We start from the raw sequence: 5794 nt of genomic DNA, 5'->3' as shown, positions 1-5794 counted from the left end.
TATTCCTTTTGAAATAATTGCATGGTATGATTATTTAGTCATCAAACCTTTGAGAGAAAAGATGCTTCAGTGAAATTGCTCTGCTTTTGGGATGTGTGACCAAAGTGAGACACAGTGCACGCAGGTTCTTATGTCTCGAGTCTTGAATGAAAAAAGCATTAAGCGCCTGCTGAGAAGGTGAAGAGGAGAGAGGTGGATGAGAGCAGGCGATTACTCAGACTGAAAAATGTCAGTGAGGTCTGGGTCGGAGCAATGTGTGTGCGTATGTTTGTGTGTGTGTGTGTGTGTACGTGTGTGTGTTGTGCATGAGTTTATGTGCCCTTTGCCTTTTGCGACGTTTTTCTCTTCATTTCATTTCCAGAATCACAATGACAAAGTGTTTGAGAGATCACAAAGGCAGAGAGATACCGTCAGCGCCAACAAACCAACCAACAACCCTCACCGCCTCTGCTAAGTCTACCTCTACCTCTCTTGTTCACACACACACACACACACACACACACACACACACACACACACACACACACACACACACATACACACTCCACACACACACACCACACACACACACCACACACACGCACGCTGTCTCTTTCTCTCTCTCTCATACAGAGCCTCATACCTTGTGGCGTCCCGTCACTGCTCTATGTGTTGCTGGTGGCCCGGCCGGGACAGTAGTGAATGGTAAGTCTCAGCCGTTGAGAAACATCACATATCAAAGGCATGTCACTAAGTTTTTGAACTGGTGGTTAGCAAATAGTAGATGCAGTGTCTTAAACTAGTTTGCTAGCATTCGTCACACTGGCATCTTTTAGGCCTTTTGTAAATCCAGCTTTTCTATGTCTGTTGTCTTCTGTCTGTTGTGTTTTGCTTGTCAGAAATATGTAACTGTACATTCCCGTTTAATGTACTGCGACACCATTTGCATTTAAAACCATTTAAAACAACTTTGCAATGCACGCATGACACACAAAGAGGTTAAGCCTTGCCAGAGGTCGATGTAGCTACCTTGTCACTGAGGTCCAGAAGCGCATAGCGCTTCAAGGATTCATCATCAAGGATTAAAAACAAATAGCGAGGTAAAACCTGAAATAAAGAAGTGAATATGTTTATGTGTATAAAGTCTGTTGCTGTTGACGTTTAGTCTTTTACTATTACGAGCCACCTGACTGTGAAACTGCAGCCTCTGCAGAGCTGGCCGGACATGACAAAGTGCTTTTCTGTGTCTAACAATGTATCTAGTTTCACAGCGAGACATTGTAGTCTAGTAAAGTCTCCGGTCACGCTTGAAGCATTTTTATCTCTCTCTGGATACATAATATGGATACGTAATATGTAAAGACGAGAAATTAAGATATATTCAAAAACTATGGTCCAGATTAATAATACATTGGTTAAATCGATAGAATTGTTGACAATGAACTGAACGTATTAAAGTACGAAGATTAGATACTTGTTTTATCGTGCGACAAACATTGTTCACAGTGGTTGCCTCATGCCTGTTTGTGAAGGCCCCATAAGGACAATACGTCACTTTTCTTTGGAGGTTCTCTGTAATCATTGAAAACTATAAAAAGTGGTATTATGTTGCATTAAACATATTTAAGGACATATTTAAATAGTCATACTTTATAAGGCCCAAAATGTAAGTGTGAACGAGCAGAGTACAGTCATAGTTCCGTAATGGAACATTACAATAAAACCATCGTTACAGAACAGTTTCCCAACACAAAACCAGAAAAGACAGACAATCCATGCATCCTCGTAATCAAATTAGTGATCCAGATTTCCACCCACATGAAGATCTTCAAGTCACGTGTATATTTATAACATTGGGATTGGTATGGGACAGAATTTCAAACTCAGAAAACTGTATAATTTTTCTTTGTAGTAGTTTAGTATTAATTTTTAAAGTGAATGATTTTAGATGTAGGGCTGATGCAATACTGTTGTTATTCACATAGGCTCATTTTGACGTCAAGCTTCTCACGGAAAGAAACCTAGTGATGCTCACCTGTTCCTTTGCATAACGGTGAGTAAGCAATACTGACAGCAGTGAAATTAAGAAATTATGTCAAATCATCAGAAAAAACATGATGCAATACTCTATATATGGAAAGATTGTTTGAAATTCAAACACTTAAAAATAATGCCCTATTACCCTTCAGCAGGGGAATTTTGAACATTCTAACAGAAGATTCTGTTCCGTAACAATGTAAGGTTCTAAAATTCCATGTTGAATTCAGAGCCCTAGAGAGATCTGGTTGCATTCAATGGAACATTTAATTTCCAACATTCTCGTCACACCGGTGTGATGGTACCGGCTTAAGGGTTAATTGCTAATTAACAACATTATTGATCATCTTAGCTGCTCTCCATGCTTTGTAAAGCACTGTTCACTAGTTTTAAAGCTTGGACAGAGGACAGATATCAAAAACATAGTTTTCTGGAAAAGAAACACCCATTTGCAAGCAGAAATATAGGCTGATTAGCTAAAAAATTGAGATAAATAAAAAATAAACATTTTAATTGGCTATTATAATAATTGCTCCATTACCTCCAAATTCACACTCCATTTGTTTATTATGCACATAGTTTCAAGTAGCTCCATTAATAAGAGAACTGAACCTGGCAGTTCGGCTTCAAATTCTGATAATTTTCAACAGGATAGAATTGACCTCAGTAGTCAAATTTGATTCTAGCTTTTTTTGAGAGTAACTTTGTTCTGGTCATCCACATTTGTGCTTTAGTGCAGTGCTATCATTTAGTTAATTAAATTTGAATGTACTCTGCAGGTCCGTCTGGAAAAGGGCCCATTGACGCCCGTTTCCAATTTTGCCATTTCACTGCTTCCACAGGAGTAACCAGAAGGGAAATTACCAAATTGTTTCAGAAGTGCAGCAAACATACCTTTCTTGTAAACAAAGGTTTTAAATGCAATTGTTTACTCAATTCCATAGATAATACACATTCCAAAGTTTTTGGTGGTTCGGAAACGGATGTCAATGGACTCAAATTCAAATTTGCTAATATGTTTGTCTGGGTTCATCCATCAGTTCTTTAGACATTATTATTATAAAGAAGCTGGGATTAAAAAAAAAAAACACTTAAGTGTAGTAAGTTGATGTTTGTCTAGGGACTAGTTCTTATAAAAAATACTAGCATTTGTCTAGCACCGTGACCTCAAAGTGACCCTTTGTTGGTCTGTCGCTTATTTAAGGGATGATAAAATGATTTCAACATGACCTTGTCTCCTTTATCTTATAAAATGACTTGGAGTGCTAGATTATGAAAAAAAAGAATGGGATCTACCCATTTGACATTTACGTGACTGTACTACAGTGCACACTTACAGATGATATGTAAATGTGACAATTTTTTTTTATCACAAGTTTAAGTAGGCTATTGTATCATTTCAGGGAGTTTTGCTGTGTTGCAATTCAAATGTGTCTCACCCTGACCTACACTTTTAAATCGGTAAAAGCAATGCGGTGAGCATAATAACATAGATCACCGGTATCTCTTTTCTTAAGTCTCTGAAAATACAGAAGATTGTTAACTGTTTGCTCTGTCTGCATATAAGACAGCTGATCATTGATCACCCGAGTCAAAGGGTTTCGGAACATTAAATCCCGCTCCTGTTTTGTTATTGCCATTACCAGGAACTGTGTGGGGAGATCCAGCTTTCATGAAAAGTCATGACGGATCTTATCCTGCTCATTCGCTTTTGTTTGCCAAGGCGTCTGTTGACCGTGAAAGCTGGCCGCTCCGTTCATTGTTTGTTTTTCCATCTCTGTGTCGCACACACAGCTCAGATTGGCAAAAAATCGAGAGATTAGAGGCACGGAGACAAAAAAGTCCAAAAGTGTCTGCTGCTTTCCCCCACCTCTGTTATGTTTGGCAGTTGTTTCGTGTCTCACTTGCCTGACAGAAAACTAGAAACGCCGGCAGCCTCCCACCTCCACACTCCCAGTCCCCAACTTTTCCTCCCTCGCTCTTGTCTACCCCCCCCTCTCTCTCTCTTTCTCTCTCTCTCTCTCTGTCTTTATTCTAGACTCTCACTGTCAAACTGTAGGTCTTCATAACAGATGGAGTTCGGAAGCCATCTTGTTTCGCCCCATTCACACACTGAAATTTAAACAATCCAATTGAAAGCATTAAGATAAAAAAATATATACATTTATATCTTAATACTTGCAACTCTTCTTTCAATCATGAACAAGGTATTTGATTTCAGTAGACTGACAGTCATGATAGTTGTATCTCATGATAGACTTTATCTCAGTAGATCTCTTGAAGTAGGCCATGTCCGCCCTCGGACCGTGGGTGATGATAGTCTATGCTAATTGTGAGGTTAGCATCTGCTCCAGTTACGTTCTCATTCATGCCGTGCTCACCACCAGATTAGCATTACACCTTCATCACAAAGACGGCACGGACACAACAGATTTACACACCTACACAGCTCAAGTTCAGCCACCCTTCATTTCTTCTGCATGTAGTAGAGGTTTTATTCATTGACATTATTGCTTTTTTCTTCCCTCAACTTATATCAACCGGTAGGCCTACTGTCTATTGAAGCACCTTTCTATTAATATGAGAGATGGAAAACGCTTTTGAGGGAAGTTAAATGTCTGGTTAGAAGAAGTATCGTAAACGTAGCCTACTAATTACCAACCATTTCGTTCGAAAAGTCTAAAACAACAATGTTTTTTAATACTTCAAAATAACATTTGATAAATGAACCTTACATTTTTCAGTAGCCATAGGTATGTAGATTTGAACAAAATCTAGTTTGGTTCTTACCAGGGCTTTTACTGCCTGAAATATCCGATTTTGTTTACCACGCTCGGAGTTTAGTGCTGAGCTGGTGGGTGCCTATTCCCAACCTTTCTCACGGCACATCAACGGTTAGCCCAAGAATTCTCGTCGCAATTCAAAATTCCACTGGAGCTCCAAACGGATTTTTACACGCAGCCTTACAAGACTGTTTACAGCTCTTCGAGTCATGGTAAAATGTAATTTTTGGTACATAGCAAATTTAGATACACTTATGTGTGATGTGGGTGCTTGCGTTTCTTTAGGAATCCACCGTCTTGGTTTGTATAGAAATGAATAGTAAGTGACACATACACGTCAGAGGTTGGAAATACGGGACGGTTGGTAATATGTGACATTCCGATGAATTATTGTTATTATATAATTTCATGTATTAGCAGGTGGTATTGATGAGTTGTGTAAACTAGAAGTGCGAGAAGTCTAGCTTAGAAGTGGTAGTGCAGATTTCACTTGACCACTCTGCACTGAAGTTACTGAAGTAGGCCGATCTCCTCTTAATATACAGTGTATAGTGATGTATCCAACAGTATCATTGCTTTTGATGTACACTCATCTGAATGGACAAACAGGGCTTTACACACATATACACAAACACATTAAGACACACACACAACAACAACAAACAGACAAACACGCAGGGTAATGCAGAACATTTTCTTTCAAAAAATACATATAGAATCTCTTCAAACTACATATTTTGTGATATATCAGTCTTTTTGTTCATATGATAATCCTGTTCATGGTGAAGGTTTGATAATGAGGCAGCCACCTTTATTGGATTTTTAGCTTCGGCCAGCACGAGACAATTAAATGTATGACTTTGATTGGTTTTGGTCATTAGATGATGTTTACTTTATAATGCTAATTACCTCAGCCATATTCAATAATCATTAAATTGTCAATAATTCATGCTTAATGTTTACTGAAAAGAAAAATGGTTTGACCCATGCATATC

At 38.6% G+C, this 5794-nt stretch overlaps 1 protein-coding gene across 2 annotated transcripts in view; it reads left to right on the top strand.

Annotated features, from left to right (window-relative positions):
• Positions 1–370: 370 nt before the first annotated feature.
• The window catches only part of LOC143127629 (uncharacterized), a 25576-nt gene continuing 20152 nt past the window's right edge, over positions 371–5794 (top strand). Inside the window, exons 1-2 of one of the 2 annotated variants that reach the window (XM_076289229.1) lie at positions 371–684; positions 1965–2032. The gene's annotated coding sequence lies outside the window, so the exon portion shown is untranslated. The remainder of the gene's footprint in view (positions 685–1964; positions 2033–5794) is intronic. The other variant, XM_076289231.1, reaches the window with a different exon arrangement.

Source organism: Alosa pseudoharengus, unplaced genomic scaffold (assembly GCF_046254945.1).
Source record: "Alosa pseudoharengus isolate Yale_2024_CS ecotype anadromous, Long Island Sound unplaced genomic scaffold, YU_APseudo_1.1 YU_APseudo_1.1_scf_17, whole genome shotgun sequence".
Lineage (NCBI taxonomy): Eukaryota > Metazoa > Chordata > Actinopteri > Clupeiformes > Clupeidae > Alosa > Alosa pseudoharengus.
The sequence above is the reverse complement of the archived record's forward strand: the minus strand, read 5'-3'. Positions and strand labels throughout refer to the sequence as shown.